The sequence below is a fragment of the Puma concolor genome, chromosome D3 (genome assembly GCF_028749965.1).
Source record: "Puma concolor isolate L17-30 chromosome D3, mPumCon1.1.hap2, whole genome shotgun sequence".
In the NCBI taxonomy this organism is placed as follows: domain Eukaryota; kingdom Metazoa; phylum Chordata; class Mammalia; order Carnivora; family Felidae; genus Puma; species Puma concolor.
Window position 1 is genome coordinate 41,676,900 of NC_141678.1, and position 23,365 is coordinate 41,700,264.

General features: G+C 37.4%; 1 pseudogene; it reads right to left on the minus strand.

The window, feature by feature from the left end:
- The window catches only part of LOC112868231 (uncharacterized), a 41,735-nt pseudogene extending 18,889 nt beyond the window's left edge, over positions 1-22,846 (minus strand).
- Between the last annotated feature and the right edge of the window lie 519 nt (positions 22,847-23,365).

A 23,365-nucleotide genomic window follows, 5' to 3' on the forward strand; every position in this document is an offset into this window, starting at 1 on the left:
ACTCTGTGCTGATAGCCTGGAGCCTGCTTTGGACTCTGTGTCTCCCTCTCTCTCTGCCCCTCCATGCCCCCTCTCCCCCCGAGCCGGTGCTTTGCCTCTGTCTCTCTCAAAAATAAATAAACATTAAAAAAAAAAATAAATAAAAGTGGTTCCCATGGATAGAAAAGATGTGGACACTTGAATTTTCTGAATGTACCTTAGTTTTGATTTTGGAATTATGTAATTTTTTTTGTAATTATAAAACAAGATTAAATCAACATTAAAAAGCAATTCTATGCTATCTGTCTTTCTCTGTATGACTTATTTCACTTAGCATAACACTCTGTTTTCACTCTTATGTGGATCCTGAGAAACTAAACAGAAGACCATGGGGGAGGGGAAGGGAAAAAAAAAGTTAGAGAGGGATGGAGCCAAACCATAAGAGACTCTTAAAAACTGAGAATAAATTGAGGGTTGATGGGGGGTGGGATGGAGGGGAAAGTGGGTGATGTGTATTGAGGAGGGCACCTGTTGGGATGAGCACTGGGTGTAGTATGGAAACTAATTTGACAATAAATTTCATATTAAAAAAAAGAAAAATTAAAAAAAGCAATTCTAAAAAGTTGAGAGGAAAATAAAACAAATGAACTTGTGTACAAAGTTGGTGGCTTACCCACATTGCAACAAATATTTTGGGTGAATTTATGGCACATCAGTTTGACAGTGTATATCCTTTTTTTTTTTTTTTTTTTTTTTTTTTTTAAATTTTTTTTTTTTTTTCAACGTTTATTTATTTTTGGGACAGAGAGAGACAGAGCATGAACGGGGGAGGGGCAGAGAGAGAGGGGGACACAGAATCGGAAACAGGCTCCAGGCTCTGAGCCATCAGCCCAGAGCCCGACGCGGGGCTCGAACTCCCGGACCGCGAGATCGTGACCTGGCTGAAGTCGGGCGCTTAACCGACTACGCCACCCAGGCGCCCCGACAGTGTATATCCTTGATGGGACATATCTTAAAGTCAAATAAGAAATTTTAAACTTTTTAAAACTTTTTAAAAGATTCATGTCTTTGGTTAGAATAATGGTATTCTTATTTTGAAAATATATTATACAAACAGTTGGCTTAAATGATTAATTTTAATAATGTCATAAACAACCTTCTTTTTCAGCATAAAGGACAAGAGATACAAATACAGAAACAAAATTAAATAATTACATAAACTTCCTAAATTTCTAAATTTGAGTTGGAAATTTTATTTATTTTATTTATTTAAAAAAATTTTTAATGTTGATTTATTTTTGAGAGAGAGAGTGGGAGCGGGGAAGGGGCAGAGAGAGGGAGACAGAGAATCTGAAGCAGGCTCCAGGCTCTGAGCTGTCAGCTCAGAGCCCCATGTGGGGCTCAAATTCACAAACCATGAGATCATGACCTGAGCCAAAGTCAGATGCTCAACCGATTGAGTCACCCAGGCACCCCTTGAGTTGGAAATTTTAATGTGGGCTCATGATGTTTTATATCTGTCCATCAAAAAGGCTAGCAACAGTGATCAACCCAGTAGCTAAGAGTACTCTTGATGCCTAGATTATGGTCTATAATTGTCATGTCTCCTAAAAGGAATTGATATTCCTTGGGTGAATAGCTAATTTCAGGTCTTTTGGAGAATATGTGAAAAATGACTTTGAAATATCTTTGCTGTGTCAAAAAGCAAGGAGGCTAGCAAAGACAACTGGGGTCATGTCAAAAGGACTCACAAGCTCATGGGAGGGGCTCGCACTAACCAACAGTGATGGTGTGATTTGAATATCAAAAAGAATAATTACTACAATGGATTGAAACATATAAAATATGTTTAAAACCCATTAGTACATAAGGATAATGATTCATTGGTCATCACATTATTATTAAGGATAATGATTTATTGGTCATCATATTTTTATTCTGAAAACAGGTGAAGAAAGGGAAGAATCAAACTCTTGAACAAACTCCATAATCTGAACAGACACTATTTCAAGATAACCAAATAGTTCTTGTGGGAAAACACTTTCTTAAGGAATATCAGCTAACAAATGAAAAAGGAACAATGGAATTATTTGCATTTTATACCTCTAATTTAATTATACAAAGGATATAGGCAATGGTCATTATTGGCTGCTAAAATCATCAGCATAAGAGATAAGGAGCTCATGCAGCATCCTCTTGGACCACCTCTGATTTTGGCCTCATCTATGGCAGACAGATCTGTTGCATTCACATTCCTCCTCTCCCACTGCCAGCACCCCTCAATGCATGTGGAGTCTTTTTGTTCTATGCTCCTCTGCCTTCCTTCTTACCTCTTTGAGTTGTCCTGGCTCCAGCATTCATAGTCAGACCTGAGTGTGGAAGAGGTAATGTCCCCAGGAGCAACCCTCAACAAAGAGGAACTGAAGGACAAATGCTCCTGGCTCCTATTTTCTAGGTGGCCATTCTTGAAGGTCTTCTGCATGCTTCTCAGGAGGACTTAGTGGAGTTGCTAATACACACTTTCATTTCTTTTTCTTCCTTTCCTGTGTCTCTGGCCCTGTACCTTCACTGCTGCTTCCTCAGATCAGCTCCCAAATAAGCCTCTTGCATTCAAGTTCTTGCTCCAGACTCTTACTTGGAAAAAACAAAACTAGAACAGAAATTCTATAATGGATAGATCAGGCTGACAACACATGAGCTCACTGGTTCATGATGTCACAGAAAGAGAGATAGCTAGATACTGTGTTTCTAGCACCATATATATTCTCTCCAAATGTTGAGCTTGAATCTGACCAAGCCTCCAGATTTAATTACTAGTTCATAGTAGTTATCAGTACCAGTAATCCAGAATGTGGGAAATTCTGCAGAACAAATGGCACAGTTTCTGCCACAACTAAATTGTACAAGAAAAAAGAGGGAAGAGAAAACTAGATAAAAATACACTTAAGAGATATCAGTCAAATCTAATGGTTTATTTAATTTCATTTTTTATTAAAAAAATTTTAAATGTTTATTTTTGAGAGAGAGAGAGAGAGAGATACAGAGTGTGAGCAGGGGAGAGGCAGACAGGGAGACACAGAATGCGAAGCAGGCTCCAGGCTCTGAGCTGTTAGCACAAAGCCCAGCCTGAGATGGGGCTCAAACCCACAGACTGGGAGATCATGACCTGAGCCAAAGTTGCTTAACTGACTGAGCCACACAGGTGCCCCCAAATCTAATTATTTAGAACAAGCTATAAAAATGATAAACTATAAAAATGATAAACTAATTATGGAAGTTTAGAGAGATTAAGGAGCTGTTATTAATTTTGTGTGGTATTTAACTGTCCTATTTTGTAGAGATGTTCACTAAAGTATTTGGGAATGAAATGATAGGTTTGGGATTTGCTTTATAATAATCTAGTGGGTAGGGAAGTGGGTGGGTTATGGACGAAATGAGATAATCTCATGTAAGTGGCATGGGGGTGGGTGATGGATATACAAGGGTGGGGGGGCTGCTGATGGAAGTGTTACTATACCCTTCTTTTCACTATTGAATAGGTATGAAAATAAGTGTAATGCATTTGTTTCCCCCAAGAAGACATGTTTCTTAGGATGCAGAAATGAGAAACTACTATACTAGAAGTTCCAAAACAGACATATGCTGTGACCTTATGCTGAGCCATTTGGCTCCTTTATCCCTCTGGGATTGTTATTTGTGAAACATGAGTGCATGCAGATTAACACCTTGCTTTCTTGCAGGAAGTGCTAGACTCCTATTAAGCAGGGAATGCTCTTTGAGTAATCTTTGGTGACTATAAGGAGCTGAGAGAGATGTTTTGGTGAAGTGTGCCCATGTGCTCAATGTCTGTGAGGAGTCAACAGATTCCTTCCCTTAGATGGTATCTATTTTGATGATATCTCTGAACCTATATTCTTTGAAGCAAGGGGTAAATATTGTTAACTCTGTTTATCTTACAGCACCCATCCCAGTGTCTTCATTACATAATGTTTCATTATAGTTGATAGTGTGAATGTGTTGGGTGGTTTTCACCTGATAAGAGAGGCTTAATGGATGGCCTGTGCTAGCCTGTGAAGTCAGTCCTGGATTCTTTGTCTGGGTAGATGAGTCTGCGACTCACTTCACAGAGCAATACCAATGGAATTTGTGTCCTTTAAGAACTGGAACTGTGGGAGAGCGCATATATTTTGACTGTATGTCAGGCACTATGTGCTCTCACTTCTTTATCTTCTACTGGGGATGGAATGTTGCCCCTGGAACCCTACGTTCTTATCCTCTATTCCAGATGTAATTTCAGATGTGTCTAACTAAGTTGGTTTGTTAAGGCTGCAATAACAATGTACCATAGGCTATGTGGCTTACACAACAGAAATGTATGGTTTCACAGTCTAGAGGTTGGATGTCCAAAATCGAGGTGTCTGCAGGTTCCTTCTCAGGGCTGAGAGAGCAAAGCTATTCCAGGTTTCTCTCCTTGGCTTGCAGGTGGTTGTCTTCTCCTTATGCTACTTCACATTGTTTTCCCTCTTTGTATATCTCTGTGTCCACATTTCCCATTTTAAAAAGAACACCAGTTATATTGGGTTAGGGCCACCCTCATGACCACATTTTAACTTCATTATGCCTATAAAGTACCCATTTTCAAATGCAGTCACATTTTAAGGTATGGGGGTTAGGACTTCAACGTATGAATTTTGGGAGGACTTTATTCAACTCGTAAGTCTCCAAAAAGGAAAATTCCTTATGCTTCTGGAATAACATGACTTTTCCAAAGACTTCCTTGCTCCAGAATGGGCTCTAGTAGGGAGACTTTAGGGATGGAAAAGGGTGAGAATGTTGGGGTTACTATTCTGGGAATTCTTAGACACATACAAGCATGCAGCTGCTGGCAAATTACGAAGTACTTGATGTTCCACGTGAATTACCATGCTTAAGATTCAACTATTGACTTGAAAGTTCACAGGTAATTTGAGCTCTTGAGTAGCTTTTCATTATATTAATCTGGCTATGATTTTTCAAGTAACAGAAAAAGGGTTGAAAGAGGCTGAGGCTCTGCTGATGTCACAACTTTGGTACTTGCTGTGGGGGAGGGACATGATAAATGGTAAAAAGGCAAAACCCTGCTGGCGCCTTTATTCTGGCCATAAGAGTGTACCCTCTTCCACTTACCAAAATTTAGGTGTGGAGAAAGAAGGAGAAATAATTTCTTTAGCAATAAATAGAACCAGGAAGGAGAGAACAGAGAGGGTGTAAGTACAGATGTTTCTGTTTACAAATCTCAGTGAATTATTAAGAAAACAGTGAGGGGTTTTTATTAAGAAAATAGTGAGTCTGGGTGGCTCAGTCAGTTAAGCTTCCCACTTTGGCTTTGATCATGATCTCTGTGGGTTCGAGCCCTGCATTGGGCTCTGTGCTGACAGCTCTGAGCCTGGAGCCTGCTTCCGATTCTGTGTCTCCCTCTCTCTCTGCTACTCCCCTGCTCTCTCTCTCTCTCTCTCTCTCAATAGTAAAGAAATGTTGAAAAAAAAAAAAAAGAAAACAGTGAGGAAGAAGGTGAAGGAGTAGTTATTGTATAGCCATGGGAAGGAAACAGTGAAAGGAGCATTTTTTTGGAGGTGAGTGCCCTGTGAGGGTATAGGATAGCCAGCTAGATCCTGCTATCTCCAGTTCCTGTCAGACCTGGCTCAGTCTGGCCCTTGGTGCTTGTCCCATTCAGTTATGGGATAAGGTTCTGTTCTTCCTTGCACTCTGATTCCCTGGCCCTAAACATGGGCATTTCGTGTGTTCTTTCTTCTCTAGTTTACCACCAGACAGTCTTCGTTCTCAAATTGCCATGTGCATCTTTGCCCTGCACGATCCCTTCCTTTTAGAGCTCCTGTCAGCAAAGGATGAGAGAAAATCCCTCTGCCAGCTCAGTAGTACCATGGAATCCCAACTACAGCATTCAGCTTTTCCTTTTTGTCTGGCTGGAGAAATGAATTTGCAGCTAGACTGCTCAGCCTCTATTCTACACTCTAGTTCCTTGAAGAGAATGAAATCAGAGAGCTGCTTATGGAAACCTCCTACAGATATAAAAATATGTATATTCTATAGTTTTAGGGACTACACGGCTTAAGTATATTTGCTCTAGGGATGCAAAGCTAATCCAGTGTGAGGTGGGGTGACTGTCAGTTGTTGCTTTTATACCTGGATGCTTCAGCCTGCCATGCCTCCTGGCTGGAATTTCTATTTGACATATGAATTTCATTAGAAAATATTTCTTTGGGTTGTCAGAGGTTGGAAGAGGAATGTTGAACCTAGACAAATTGCAAAGACAAGATCTCAAGTGGGAAGTGTGCTCAGAGGATGCTTAGGGAAAAGAGGAGAATTGAAAAGGGTCTTTGATATTATTTGCTTCAGGTGGAAAGTGTAATGGTTGTGGTTTCTAAAACAAGCCCTCTGGTTTGCAGAGACTGGATTGCAGAGGGCAGCGGCTGGAGGGCATTTTTTCCTTCTTAATCTCTAAACTTTTTGTCCTTCTCTTTTCCTTGCTAGAAACCTTCTCGGTCTCTCTGCTTCTCCCTGCTCTCCACCCCTCCTTCCTGCCCCATATCACTTTTGCATTCATCCCAATACTTTCACAGCTGTCTTTCCTTTTGTTTTAAGAAGGCCTCAGGGCACAGTGTAAAGCTTCTTGGAATTTTGGGAGGGATGGGTAAAGGCAGGTTCTTAATGAAAAATGAGGACAATAGTCCTTGAAATTGTAGTGAAATTCACTGCAATTCCTAGATATGTTAGAAATGGAACAGTGTCTCTTTTTTGATTCTCCAGCTAGTCTTCCCTGTCAGGGCAGGACCTAAACTTCCACTGTAATTCTTAACACCTTCTTATCTCAAAATAAGGAAATAACATTGACTTCTCATGGTGATTGACAACAGTAACTCCTCTGGAGAAGGCCTTTCGTGACACTTTGGTTAGAAAAGGCTTTTATAGGGGCACTTGGGTGGCTCAGTTGGTTGAGCCTCTGACTTTGGTTCAGGTCATGATGAGGTTCACAGGTTTGAGCTCCACACTGGGCTCTGTGCTAGAAGCTCAGAGCGTGGAGCCTGCCTGCTTCAGATTCTGTGTATGCCTCTCTCTCTCTCTGCCCCTCTCCCACTCACGCTCTGTCTCTCTGTCTCCCTGTCTCTCAAAAATAAATAAAAGCATTAAAGAAAAGGCTTTTATATGATTATATCATATACATATAGCTGTGATAGAAGCTAACAATTTGAGCTTATTATCTTTATATCTATCTAGTGAAAAAATCAGTAATGTGGTCTTATCTACCATGTGAGTTGATTTGGATGTAGGCAGATGACCCAATTCTAGCCACTAGAACCCAAGGTCAATCTTCTGGGGACCTCCTAGGAAAGGTTCCTTTAACTGAAAAAGAAAACAACAAACAAACACATAAATAAAACTGATACTCAGTATGGGCTGCCCCTCTTCTTCCCTAGATGTTGTCTGTCGTCTGTGATGTTTAGAAGTGCAGCCTCTTGGGACAGTGAGAAGAGGCAATACTGATACACCAGAGTAGAAGGGTGAAAGAAAGTCACTTAGGCCCTGGTGACTGTCCTGCCACTGTGTTTTTTGGTTATGTTTGTTGTTTGTTTTGTCATTGATCTGAGAAGCTAGTGTATGTTTTACTAATATAATTTCTTTAAATATATCCTGGACATAAATTAGGTAAGGCTATACAGACATAGACTAAAATATGAGCAAATATGAAGAAGAAATACGGTGAAGTAGTTAAGAACAGAGGCTTCTGGCTGAAGCTGGCTGTCAGTTGCCTCATATGTAAAATGTACAAATAACAGTACTTGCTGAGTGCTAAGCAATAGAGACAAGGCACTGAGCGCAATGGCTGGAGCACATTACATACCCAATAAATATTAGCTACTATAGTTGTTATGAGTAATATCAACATGAGCTCCAGAGAAGATACAAAAATTGTCAGGTTTTGGTAAAAAGAAAAATAAGTTTCTCAAAGAGCAAAGATGTTATGAGTGTTCATGATTTTCGCTCTAATTTAGATAAGTAAAAATATGATTTGGTATTAAAGATACATAGAATATGGAATATTTTCAAGTATGAACATTTAGAATATTTTGTTTTAATAAAGAATTTTTAAGTTAATTAATGTAAAGAGTCAAAGAGACATAATAGCACTATGTTGCATTCAATTGAATAAAAATATCATACAGAAAATAATGGATTATGATTTAACAGCTAATCTGGGAGTGGTAGAAAGTAGAAGAAGGATTTAGGGACAAATTACTCAATATTTGTATTTACCCCAAACGTAATGCTTCCTTTCAAGTAGCAGTAAACGGTTGGGAATTAACTATTGCCTAATATAAATTTGGGTTTTATCTGTGAATCCTAATTACTCATATCCAGTCATCAGGGATAATTGGGAGTTAGCAGCATTGCAGGATAGAATGATGTAACTGGTTTAGGCTGTTCTCAACTGAAACGAAATGTCACATCCATCCCCAAGCTGATTACTTAACTACTTTCTCTTCAAACACACAATGGCATATTTACTCCTGATACATGTTTGTGTTGACTTTGTGATCTGATTGTGCTCAGTTGTAAATTGTTTTGGGGGAAATAAATATTGTGAAAGAGATTAGTTGATTTAAGAATGTGAGGTTACTTGTGGTGGATCATAGTGTATAGAGATGTGGAATCACTAAGTTGTATATCTGAAACCAATGTAGCATTATATGTCAACTATACTCAAATAAAGAATCAAAATTAAAAAAAGAAAGACTATGCAATCCCTATCAAAATAACACCAGCATTCTTCACAGATCTAGAACAAACAATTGTAAAATTTGTATGGAACCACAGAAGACCCCAGATAGCCAAAGCAGTCTTGACAAAGAAAACCAAAGATGGAGGCATCACAATTCCGGACTTCAAGCTGTATTACAAAGCTGTAATCATTAAGGCAGTATGGTACTAGCACAAAAACAGACACTCAGATCAATGGAACGAATAGAGAACCCAGAAATGGACCTACAAACGTATGGTTAACTAATCTTTGACAAAGCGGGAAAGAATATCCAATGGAAAAAAATTCTCTTCAGCAAATGGTTTTAGGAAAACTGGACAGCAACATTCAGAAGAACAAAACTGGACTGCTTGCTTACACCATACACAAAAATAAACTCAAAATGGATGAAAGACCTAAATGTAAAACAGGAAGCCATCAAAATCCTAGAGAAGAAAAAAATCAGCAAAAGTAAAAGGCAACTGAAGGAATGGGAGAATATATTTGAAAATGACATATCAGATAAAAGGTTAGTATCCAAAATCTGTAAAGAACTTATCAAACTCAACACCCAAAAAACAAATAATCCAGTGAAGAAATAGTCAAAAGACATGAATAGACACTTTTCAAAACAAGACATCCAGATGGCTAACAGACATATGAAAAGATGCTCAACATCACTCATCATCAGGGAAATATAAATCAAAAGCACAATGAGGTACCACCTCATGCTGGTCAGAATGGCTAAAATTAACAACTCAGGCAACAATTGATGTTGCTGAGGAGGCAGAGAAAGAGGAACGCTTTTGCACTGCTGGTGGGAATGCAAACTGGTGCAACCACTCTGGAAAACAGCATGGAGGTTCCTCAAAAAATTAAAAATAGAACTCCCTATGACCCAACCATTGCACTATTAGGTATTTATCCAAAGGATACAGGAATGCTGATTCGAAGGGGCACATGCACCCCAATGTTTATAGCAGCACTATAGACGATAGCCACAGTATGGAAAGAGCCCAAATGTCCATCGACTGATGAATGGATAAAGAAGATGTGGTATTAATATATACAATGGAGTATTACTCAGCAATTCAAAAGAATGAAATCTGGCCATTTGCAACAACGTGGATGGAACTAGAGTCTATTATGCTAAGCAAAATAAGTCAAAGACAAATATCATATGATTTCACTCATATTTGGAATTTAAGAAACAAAACAGATGAGCAAAGGGAGAGGGAAGCAAAAATAAGATAAAAACAGAGGGAGACACCATAAGAGACTCTTAAATACAGAGAACAAACTGAGGGTTGCTGGGGGGGTGTTGGTTAGGGGAATGGGCTAAATGGATGATAGGCATTAAAGAGGGCACTTGTCGGGATGAGCACTGGGTGTTATATGTAAGTAATGTATCACCAAATTCTATTCCTGAAATTAGTACACTATATGTTAACTAACTTGGATTTAAATAAAACAAAAATAAAAGCAAAAATAAAACAAAAATGAACAAACAAAAGAATACATTCCACTGAGTATGTATAGTAAAAATACAGTGTTAATAACTTGAGGTAATTGTGTTCTCTGTGTAGTTCTATCATCAACTTGATACAGAGTTAAAAATAATGAAGCATTTATTTCCATTTTTAAAAACTTTAGTTTTTTAGTTATCTTTTGGATATGTAAAATATTAACAAAATACCAAATCTGAAAAAAAAAAGAAATATAGAATGTAAGGCCAATTTTTAGCTATCGTTGCTTATCAGAAAACTTGTAGTATCTTCGTATTCCCTGTAGAATTCCCTGTAGAATTCTATAATGGCTTAAGTGTCATGCAAAACATTTTGCCATTTATCTTTACAATGTAATAGAGAGGTACTTTATGGGGATGAAGTTAGAAAAGGCTTTTATATGATTACATCATATAGTGATAGATGCTAACAATTTGTACTTATCATGAGAATAGTTTTCTTTTTTAAAAAAATTTTTTTTCAACGTTTATTTATTTTTGGGACAGAGAGAGACAGAGCATGAACAGGGGAGGGGCAGAGAGAGAGGGAGACACAGAATCGGAAACAGGCTCCAGGCTCCGAGCCATCAGCCCAGAGCCTGACGCGGGGCTCGAACTCACGGACTGCGAGATCGTGACCTGGCTGAAGTCGGACGCTTAACCGACTGCGCCACCCAGGCGCCCCGAGAATAGTTTTCTTAAGAGAATTCTTGATAATTTTGCAACTGCTCTTCTCTAGAATAATATAGCTATAGCGTATATCATAAATATAAATAACAAAGTTAGAAATAGACAAGAGGGATTTAAAATTTGTCTAGATAGAACAAATTAGAATTTGTGTGTATTGGCTCAGATCTTGTTTTGATTAAAGGATGACTGGGAAGATTGGAAAAATAAATGAACAATTCTAAGAAAATATTTACTAGAATAATAATCCATGCCTTTGTAATCCATGACCTCTGGAGTAAATTATTGAAGAGCACATAAGCAGAGGTCAGAAAGAATATTCCTTAAATATCTGAGTTGGAATAACACATAGACTGAGGATTATTAGATATCTAGAGCTCACTATAGCTTTATTCTTAAAGCTCAGATCACAGGATAAGTAACAGGCATCCTACTATCCCTAGTTCATTCTGGAGCTGCTGAACTGAGAATATGTGTATATCAGAGATGAAGGTGTCAATTTCTTTTTTGACTCCACTAACTTTAGGGCTAAACCCCAAGAAGAGCTCAAAGTCTCTGCTAGCATCTACTTGTTACTATACAGCTGGAAGGAGTTAAATAAAGTGTAGGTGCACACCTGTGTATTTTACTTGACTGGCTAATAAGTCAATGTCAGACAGGAAAATTTTAGTGAATGTATATTGTATACTTAGCATTGTGAAAGATACTATGAGATGTCAGGAAGGTGTAACATAGGCTTCTACTCACTAAATGCTATAATCGGGATTTTTAGCCAGGTCTATCTGACTCCAAATCGTATATGTTTTACTATACTGTACCATCAGCTAGGCATTTTTCTTACATTATTTTATTTAATGTTTACAGTAAGCTTGCAAAGAAATTATTATTTATAATTTGTTCAGAAAACTCCACCATTTCATTAGAAGGAACCCCGTTAGCAATATAAGAAATGGAAAAGTATTTTTCAAAATCAAAAGAACCAAGCCAATTGCACTCTATATACAGGTTCTTGCTTATATAGTTGTGAAAGTATTATTATTCTCCTTTTATGTGAGGAAACAGAGGTCCACAGGGGTTCACTAACCTTCTTAAGTTTTGACTGCTAGAGCAGTATACGCAGAGCTTGTATATAAACTCAAGCCTGTTGATTTTTCCCTAGTTCATGCTGTCTTCTAGACTGGGAATTTTAGCCTGACTTTGGCAGGCAAGATTTTTATGGGCAGACAGGAAGAGTATGAAATGATAATTGCTCATTTCTTGAGGTGATTAGAAGGATACAGCATCAGTCACCCAGTTCTTAAAGTGATTAGAGAGATGTGCACGCGAAGTCTACACCCTCCTTAGAGGTTCACAATAGGTACTTAATACTCTTTAGTTGAATGAGTGAATGGCTGAGCAGTGTGAGTCAGATTCTTAGATGAGCCCTTAAAAAACTTTTTTATGGATCAAAAACATGGGGGGGAGGGACATACTATATTAGCCCAGTGTTCTTTTGACAAATGCCTAACTTAAAAATGAATGGAGGTGAAAAAGACAATCTCAGTTGAAACCCACATTAGAGCACCCAGTGCATGTGGGAATGGGTGCCCTTATGCCATCTGGTTCTGGAGGAGGGAGAAATAAGCATCTTTGCATTACTGCTACTTCATCGCTTATCAGGGCTCACTGGTGCTTACCAGATAGCCTTTTATGAGCCAGTAGAGTTGTTTCTCTTTTTAGAGAGCTTACCTACATCCTTTATTGTAATTTAACTCTGAAGTACCAGGAAAATGAACTGCTTGCCATAATCATTAGTTTAAAAAGTTTAAATATCACCCATTTTGTGCATGTTGTATTTCAAGATTTAAAAAAGTTCATTTAAAAGGTGAAAAAAAGTAGCGACAGCAGTCTTTTCCAAGAAACATCAGGTTTTCCATTGTTAATTGGTTAATATAGTACTTGTAAAGTGCTTGGAAGATGAAAAAGCATGGTGTAATTAAGTGTCACCTTTTTTTATGAGCACAGTAGACTTTAATCACATTATAAGGTCGTAGTCTATCTATTTTGCTACACTGGAGAGGTGTTTTTTCTTTCCTTATATTGTAGATATTTCTCTAGAAGAGAATATGGAAAGAAATTATTTTCCCTGGGTTTCTTTGAGTGTTTCCCACCTTTAAACCAATTGATATTTTTGCATTTTCTGTGAGTTTGAAAATCTAGTAGTCCTAGGTTCATAGTACCTGGGGGTAGACTGGGGGGCTGTAGGGAGTCTGGCCTGATTTCAATCAAGTTTTCTACTGAGACTATGGCTCTTAATTTAATTTTATTTAAGCACTGCCATTCTTTTTACTCTCAGAACTGTAAATTTGCAGTTATAGTTAATCATTCCTCTCTTCAGTCCCAGTGTCTGGGACTGGCTTAACAACTGGCTAGTTATTAAGTCTCAGACTTATTGGATGGGTTCCTCTTTACCAAGACCTGCGCCACAGTTTTGGGTTAGGTCTTCTGGATTCACGTCACTTTTTTGCTTCCCTTTGTTTATAGAAACACATTCTTACATTTTGAAAGAGTCCTTGAACATCACAGATGAAAGTTGTTTTTCTTCTTACAAGAAGGACTTCCATTTAAACGATGAACAACAGCCCCATGCACTGTGAATAGCATTTGTTATTATTTTGTGATGTTAATGCCTTAAAATTCTACAAGTGGAAGTCCTGCCCAAAAATTCCCAATGTTTTTTTGGGGGAGATAACTAAGTAGATTTTTTTTTTCCATGACTGAGTTATTTATTTTGCAGTTAATCAAGGTTGACATATTTTTTTAAGCTTTCATATTGAAGACTCATAATTAAAAAAAATCATAAAATACTGAGCAATTATTTATTTATATTAATACCCAACAAACTAAGGGGAAGAGCAATGGATTCATATTCGCATGGAATTACTTATTATATAGGGGAGGAAAAATTCTCCTCTACTGTCTTTGCATCTCTGGTTGGGCCTAAGAATTACACTGACATAAGATAACAGGAGAAAAGCATGCACATTTTATTGAATTTTTACATGTACATAGAAGCCTTCACAAGAGTATGAAGGCTAGAAGAAATGACCAGAGAAGGAAGCTTTTATACCTTTTAGAGAAAGAAACAGTATATTTGCAAAGAATTGACAAGACAAAGACATTTGGGCCATGGGTAGTAAATTATGAAGAAGTAACTAAGAAGATAAGGGTTAGTTTAACAAGGGTTATTTATACAGCCTCTTGGCCCTAATTCCCTGTCTCTGGTGGTAAGGAAGTCATCTATCTTGGTACAGGGAGGGTAACATGTAGCCGCAATACCATGTTTATTTTAGCCTTTGGTCTGTATTTACCTAAATAATTTCAAAGCTTCCCACCAATCATTTTACCATAGCTTCACCTTTGGGGAGTTCTTTGTCTTAATTAACCTTGTCTTTGATTAGAATTATCATTCAGTTGTTTTTTAAGAAGGATTGTATTCATATACTTTCATTTAGGTAATGTGTTGTTTGTTCTTCCTTTTTTTTTCTGGGTTCCTTAAACGTACTTTTAAATTTCTTGTTGTCTTATCATCTCTCTTATATCTGTCTTTTGAATGAAAAAAAAAAAAAAAAACAACCCAGATATTTCACAAATTTGTCCTTTCTCAAGGTCCATGCAACCTTAGTTTTTAATATTATAGACTATGTACTGTAGCCTCTTGGCCATATAATACTATCATTTAATTCATAAACAATAGTCATGTTTTGGGTAAAGCTGTTGCAGCAAAATCTTGACATATTCTCTTTTATAATTTTCACATTTTAAAAGTTTTCATTTTGCTTTATCATAATTATAGACCATAGATTCTTAAATGTTGGAAATTTCTTAGAGATCCTCTAGTCAATCTTGAACCCCATGAATTTTATTTCTTCTTACAATGTCATTGAAAGATTACCCAACCCTTACTTGAACTCTTCCATTGACACGGAACTTGCTATTTTGGCTGAAGTTCTTTTCATTGTTGAAAATTCTGACATTGAATAGAAAGCTCTGTCATTTTCATTCCTGCTCATTAGTTGATATAATCAAAGTAATGCCGTATTTCCTCTTTCTTAAGAATCTTCTAAGAAGTTCGGGAGTTTTGTGTATCCTGATTCTTCTCCATTCACATTTTCCTCTTTTGCAATCTCTATTTTGAAGAAATGTTTTGAGGGAAATTTTAACTTGTAACCTCCTATTCTTTTTAATTAGCCCAATACCTTTTAAAATTATTTTACTTCCTCTTTGAGAATGCTGTGCTAATATAGTTTATGAGTATGAATTTTTGTGTGAGCAAAATTATAAAGTAGAAAGTCATTTGTATTAAGAACATACATAATATCTGTATACTACAAATTCATATCTACAAGGAGGATGACGTCAATACTTATCAAATAAAAATATTACACACATAATGAGGACTGACACTGTGTGTCCAAAACAAAAAAACCCTGTGATGCCAAATAAAAACCGTCCATTTAGGCAGGAGGCCCAGACTACCCAGACAAATGAAGAATGTAGATTCCTTCTACACTGAGTGAGGGGAAAACAGGACAGGTTGTTCACTCCATCCAATGTAGGAGGTGAAATCCTCTAAAAAGCCATTCCAGGATGGAACTGTTTCAAAGATGGTTTTCATCTCCAATTTCTGTGGACATCTCTAACCTATAAAATTGTTAAGTAAGTTAAGAACAAGAAAAAGCACCAATGCCCTTTCTCTCCCTATTTCTTTCTTTCTGTTTTTCAGAATAAATAGGAGTTGGAGGAGAAAGACTGCTGCTGTTGGTTTCTAAGCAGCACTGGGGAAAAACTGGCAAAGTAAATGATAAAGAACCTTAGCCAAATTTTTGAAATGTAAATCCAAATACTCTTGGTGGTCAGTATTCCTCTTAATGACCAAGTGATAGTTATCTAAAATGGAACCCAAACTATAACTTCATGAGCACACAATATTCTAAAATTCTTGATCTGGACCACTTCTTTCAATAATGAAACTCAAATTTTCACTGTCCTCTCTGGTTTATACTTTTGGCTCATACTGATTTTATCCTTAAACAGATGAACAGGTAATTTTCTTAAGACCATGTAGTTAAATGGATCTCCTTATGCTGTATTTGTGCAATTAAAAAAAATCCCCAAATTTACACGCAGGATTTTATGTTTATTCTTATCTTTTTTTCCTTTGATATTGTTGTTTCAAGCCCTCAAGATAATTTTGAATATTGGGCCCTTCAATCATCATGCCAACACTTTATTTGGCATGATGTGAAAATCTGATGAAGATATCTTAAGGTGCATTCATTTAGATAAAAAATTACAAAATGTTGAATGAGATAGGAGCAGGGTCAGAGTCCTGTAGCATTACACAAAAGTCCTTCTTGTAGGTGGATATTAGTCAACCCTCTGGGTACTTCATGCATATCAGCTAGCTAGGAATTCTACTCTACTCTCATGCAGCCAAAATTTCAGAGTTATAGCTACATGAATCAATAAGTTCACCTTTAATGATGATGTCTAAAATGAAGATATATGACATAGACAGCATTCTCTAGCATAATATTCCATTCTTAAATGTCAGATTTTTTTCTGATTTCTTTTCTATTATTTTATTTATGTTAAAGTTATTTTGTCATTCCCTCCCCCCCCAACTACTTCCTCATCCATTCTCCTTACTCTCTGCTCTGTTATCACTTTGAGGCATTTGGAATGGAACACATAACTGCAGATGTGCTGATACACAGATATATACCCATCCATATGTATGAGAATTAAGATCTGTGCCCTTTTAGCATTAAGCTTAAATGGTTCTTAACATTTGAATGTTAGATTTCTAAAGAAACCAAAGCATTATTTTTTATCTTTAAAATATTGATCTATAGAAATAGAGAAATTTTTTGATTTAATTTTCTCCCATCTAGATGTAACTTGTGGGATTCTACCCTATGGGTGAAATAATAAGAAAAGATCAGAGGCAAAGAGATGGCAGGATGTTAGGTATTCTAAATGGTTTTAATAAAATCTTATGATCTGTCATATCAAGTGCTGTGAGCTAGTTTCCTACAGGAAGAAAAAAGATGAGTGAAAGACAAACACAGAGTGGTATTGCTTAATAACGGAGGATGAGTTTGGCAGATGGTAGACTCCATTCTTTGCTTGAAAGCTGGGGGAGGATAAAGTGGACTTTCCTTTGCAGAAAATAGAAAATAGCTCTTTCCACCTTGCTAGATGCCTGCAGGTCTGTGTATGTTCTCAAAGTTTGTCAAATATTTGAGCTCTATGGTTCTGAAATAGAGCCTCTCTGGGATGTATTGGCAGAGATTCCTTCTTCATACTTTGAATAACAGTTCAGAAAAAACCAGTTTTGAATCACTACATTAGAATGCTTGAAGATCACTTGCAATGAGGTGTCAGTATCAGAGCAATTAAGGGAATGTATAAGGATGTCATACCAGTTAAGCTACATAGTTAGAGTTAAAAAAAAAATTTTTAAGTTTATTTATTTATTTTGAGAGAGAGAGAGAGAGAGAGAGAGAGAGAGCACAAGTTGTGGAGGGGCAGAGAGAAGGAGACACAGAATCCCAAGCAGGCTCCGTGCAATCAGCGCAGAGCCCAATGCGGGGCTTGAACGTACATACTGTGAGATCATGACCTGAGCTGAGATCAAGAGTCAGATGCTCAACCGACTGTGCCACCCAGGTGCCCCTAGAGTTATTTTAGATGGCAAGAGGCCAGTTATATAATTATCATATTTCTGAGTTGGAATGCAATGAAAGTGAACATTTATTGAGTGCCAGGTACTGAACACTGCATTTATCGGCACATTTAATCCTTACAATCAACATAGGAGATGGGTGTAATTTTTATATCCCATTTTTTTGATGGAGAAGCAGGTAAAGTAATTGTCTAAAAACTGAGATGTAGTGAAACCCTGAATTTGAACCCAAGAAATCTAGTTCTAGAGCTTACAGTACTTAACCAAGATGCTGTCCTGCCTGTCAGGACTGTAGAGAGATAAACCAACTTCAAATTTGAAGTGTAAACTATTTGTTGGAAGTCAACTAATCAGTGGAATAATCAAGGATACTCTGTTGGTAGAAGTTCTAGATTGATAACATAAAAACTCTGGATCTGTCAAATTTAAGTACTGTCTCCAATAGGTTTGGAGTTTGCTGTATAATAATTTGTCTGGTCTTTGTCCCAGGTTCCTGGCATGGAGTTCTAAAACCCTTGGAACTTCCCAAATGATAGAAGTATTTTTGTTATTCATGAGCCCCTTAGATCACATCTGAGTTTATGCTAATGAGAGGACTCAAGCTTAGGCCCCTAGATAGCTTCAGGAAGGGCTCTGTCCCAGGGTTGGGACTTAGAGCCAGACTGACCTCCACAAAGGGACAGAGGGCTGGAGATTGAGTTAAACCATATGGCCAATGATTTAATCAATCGTGCTTATGTACTGAAACCCTAATAAAAACTTTGGACATCAAAGTTTAGTTATGCTTCCTTGCTGGTGTACACATTGATTTGCTACGAGGGTGAGGTGTCCTGATTCCATGAAGAGTTGTATCTTTTATAACAAAACTGTAATCATAAGTGTAATGCTCTCCTGAGTTCTGTGAGTCATTCTAATGAATTATCAAACATTAGGGGGCTTATGGGAATGTCATAGGTTTATAGACAGTTGCTCTGAAGTGGGCATTTTTGTTGTAGCCTGGGTGGGTCCTTTAACTTCTGGGCTCTGTGTTAACTCTATGTATTTCATACCAGAATTTAATTGAAGTACCAGTTGTGGTTGAAATAGAATAGGGGTGATTAAGATAAACATTAATCATTACTTCCTCACATTTGGTTGACTTTATTAAATATTGCAGTCAAGGATGTAGACAAGTGTAAAAGATGACTGGTTTTGAGCTCCTCCTGAAGGATGTACATGTTTGTATAAGTTCTTGGCTTGAGTGTGTATAAAAATTGGAATATTTTGAACTATGTATGTGATCGTATGCTTTGATTATAGAGAAAAAAACTTACCAAAAGAATAGAAGCTGGAATAGTTCACTGATGTTGCATCTTCCTTTTCATTATAAATTTATAAACATAGGCAGGAAGGAGTTTATTGGTATCACTGAATTCAATCTGCTTAGTGCACTGATGACGAGATTGAAGTGAATCAATTCAGATTTGACAACTTGTCTAAGGTCACACATTCAGCCAGGGTCAAGCTGGGACTGGATTCTAAGCAGCTCTAAGACTGGAGTGGAATCTAGCCTTGATGTTTTCTAGTCTACAGAGGTATCCATTAAAGAAGAGGTTGTGCATATGTCTTAAACACTTACATATTTGTACTCATTATGTAAATTGGTAAGTAATATATAAATGCGTTCTTACTGCAAATTTCAACAACACCGAAATAACTATGAATAAATAGAATAAACATCAAAATTCCTTTTTCCCACACCTATCACAGTTCTCTCTTGCAGGAAGCCATTTTCACTGTTCTAAACATTTCCCCATGCATTTACATACACATAGTGATATATCGGCTTGGTTAAAAGTGCTTTTCCATAAAAGAGCTCATGAGTACATATATCTCTTCAGCTTTATTTTCATACTTAATCATAAGTATTAGGCATATATCTATGTCATCATTATAACTCTAATTCATTTTTCTAACTTTTTCATGGAATGTATATATTCAATTGTGTATAAAAAATAAAAAAGAAGACAATATTCTCATTATCTGAGAGAAACTAAGAGAGTTTCACTTTTACTTTATGGATTTCCATGACTTTCCTTTTATTATTGTTTGCTTCTTGTGTTATACTTGTTCCCTGAAATTAAACTGTTTTTTTCTAAATGTCTTTCATCTCTTTCTCTTTCCTAAAAGAAATGTATTTGTAATAGATGCCTATTGCAGCATTTCTAACTTTAGTTTATTTAAATACTTCATCATGTGATTAACTGTAAATCTAAGTCTAGTTCTTTATATACTCTGATGAGAAGGGGATTTGTGATCATTAGGACCAGAAATTATTCATGGGTTGCAAAGAAAAGAAACAGAGAAGAACATGGTGTATGCTTCAGTTATGTGTAATCACTTAAAGTGTTTTTCTGTGTACTTGAGCTGGCATAGCATTAGACCTTCAATGCATTATTTACTGAATGTTCTTAGTACAGATTTACAATACTGGGTGGTTGTTCTCCCTACAAAAGATTAGAAATTAAGGATGGGCTCAGTGACTGAAGTATTCACACTTAAATTTTAATCCTACCTAATTTTTTTTGATCGAAATCACCCCTAATTCTCATTTCTCATGCTTATTCAGTCTGATGAAGACTGCTTAGAGCTCAATTACATTAAAAATGGAAACTTGTTGGGGTGCCTGGGTGGCTCAGTTGGTTAAGCGGCCGACTTAGGCTCAGGTCATGATCTCGCGGTCCGTGGGTTCGAGCCCCGCGTCGGGCTCTGTGCTGACAGCTCAGAGCCTGCAGCCTGTTTCAGATTCTGTGTCTCCCTCTCTCTGACCCTTCCCTGTTCATGCTCTGTCTCTCTCTGTCTCAAAAATAAATAAAACGTTAAAAAAATTTAAAAATGGAAACTTGTTTCTTATCGATTGTGGTAGGTACCTTATTGCATAAATTATGGTTTCTGAAATTCATGTAGTAGATTGTATTAATTCTTTTGTTTACAGTTGAAAGACAAGCAAGTTTCAGATGGTTCTCCAATAGGCCCAAAATAGAAGCAGCATTTGAGTGTATCAGGATAAGAAATATGAATAAGCAAAGCATAATAGTAAACATATACACATATATATGCTTTTTAATTGGGATAATTTTAATATAAATGTTTCTGTTATATAGGCCCTTGCTATTAGTCAGTTGGCCAGTGACTAAATAAATGATATTCATGTTGCCGATGAAAAGTTTTTGATGTATATAAATCATCACTGTGTTTCTTCCATTCTTCATCATAGTCTATTTGAATATAAAACATAATGCTAAGTTCACGACAGCCCAAGTTTTAAATGGCCTGTCATGCCTGACAAGAACATAAAACAAAGGAGAACAGCAAAATAAGGTAATATAAATTTCTCCCTCTAAAAATCTCAAGTTAATATTTATGGAATCAATAATCTATGGCAACAAGTAATGAAAAAGGATCTATTTTATTTGGGGTATCACTAAATTTGGGACACAGATGAGCAACATATGAAAAAAGGTTTTTTTTCAGGAATGCTAACATTGAAGAGTCTTGTAGTTTTTTTGTTCATTGATTACCTTATACATGCCTAATACAGTGTGACATATATAGTCATGGAGTGTGACATATAGTTAATCTACATCCAAATCAGAAATTGATTTTGATGTATTAAAACATATTGAATGATTTTTTTTTTAAAGGAGGCAGCCTATTATTGTTAAGAACTTGGACTTTGTAGTCTTACGTATCTGAGTTTGAAATCCAGCTCTATCTGTACTAGCTCTGGGACTTTAGGCTATTTAGTTAAGCTCTCCAAGCTTTAGTTTTCTCATTTATAAAATTGGATAGTGATACCTACCCACAGAATTGTTGTGAGAATTAAGTTGGCATGGAAGAAGTGCTTACCACCAGAATATTATCTCTATACACTCATACATGGTAGACATTAAGTGGGGCATTTATTACTTAGGAAATATCATGGCTCTGTGCATTTATCTTCAGGTCTCATTTCAAGCTTGGAAAGTCATTTTTCTATGCGTGCATTCAACGAACATTCTTTGAATATGTACTTTGAACCAGGAACTGTTTCAATTAGGATACTGAACAAAGCATTCAAAAATTGGGAAATCTTCACTAGGAAAGTAGCATTTGAGCAAAGATCTAAAAGAGAAGATGGGGGAAAAAATAAAAGATGATGGCGAGAGCCATAAGGATATTTGGGGAATAATTCCTGCAAGGCTCTGTGATGGGAGTAAAGTTAATGTGTTCAGGGAATAGCAGGTAGGCCACTGTGGCTGGAATAAGGTCAGAGAGATAGATGGGGCCAGGTTGTACACAACCTTGCAGGCCATTGTAAGGACACTGGCTTTTATTTGAAATGAGATAGGAAGCTGGGAAAGGAATTTTGAGTGGGGGAGTGACATGATCAGACTTAAATTTTAAAAACTGTTGTGTTGAGTATAGTACAGGGCAGGAAGAAGGAAGAACAATTAGGAAGCTTTTGTAATAACTAGGAAAGAGAGGATGGTGGCTTAAACCAAAATGATAGAGGCTGAGAGGAGAAGAAAAGATTGGTTGGATTCTGGGTAGAGTTCACAGATAAAGTACACTGGATTTGCTGATGCGTCAGATGTAAGGGGTATGAGATAAAGACAAGAGCCAAAAACAACTCAGGAATTTAACCTACCTAACTAGGATGGAGTTGATGTTTAGTGAAATGGGGAAGCCTATTGGGACAGTAAGTTTGGAGGGAAAAGTCAGAAACTCATTATCGAACATGTCAAACTTGAAATATATATTGGATATCCAAATGGAGACAGCACAGAGCCCGACATGGGGCTCGAACTCAGAAACCGCAAGATCATGACCTGAGCCGACAGTTCGAGGAAGAGGTCCAGGCTGGAATGTACATTTGGAATCATTAGGGCAAGATGCAGAGGTCTCTGTCCCTGCTGAACACTGAGAACCAGGGTGGGTGTCCCTACATGGAGCACCCTGGCCACAATCTGACCCCAGGTCCCAGCATCCTCCTCCAGGTAACCACCGAGAGAACATCCAAGAGACGGCAGTGAGCCAAGAGTTCCCATGCTGGGTCCACAGTGCCAAGCCCATCTACTTCCTGTTCCACAGCCACTCCCCAGGCAGTGAGGGCACCATGGAAGTACATGCCCTGCTCACCTGGACACTCAACCTGCAGATGGACAATTAGGCCCTCTTCAGCTGTGAGATCAAGAACCCAGTGCTGTCAATGACCATATAGGTAGAGATTACACTGGGTGACTTGAATGTCTTCCCCAGCTCAGATACCACTCCCCACAAGAAGACAGGTGTCTGGTTGGCCCAGAACCTATCCCAGTGGATAGCAACTACATTCTTCCCATTGATGGAGCCAGAACCCTTGCAATTACCCTTTTTCTGCTTGCTTCTCATACTCACATCCAATCCAGCATCAAGCCCTGGCAGCTCAACCTCAGGACTTATTCCACACCTGCCGCTTCTTGTGGTTTCCTCTCCAACCACCCAATTGCAGGCATTCTTGTTTCCTGCCTAGATTCTTACAGTCACCTCCAGACTGGTCTTTCTGTTCCCACTCTTGTCCTTTTCTGTTCTTTGTCCTGATCAATATATTTAAAAAAATTTTTTTTTACATTTTTTATTTATTTTTGATAGAGGGAGAGACAGAGCA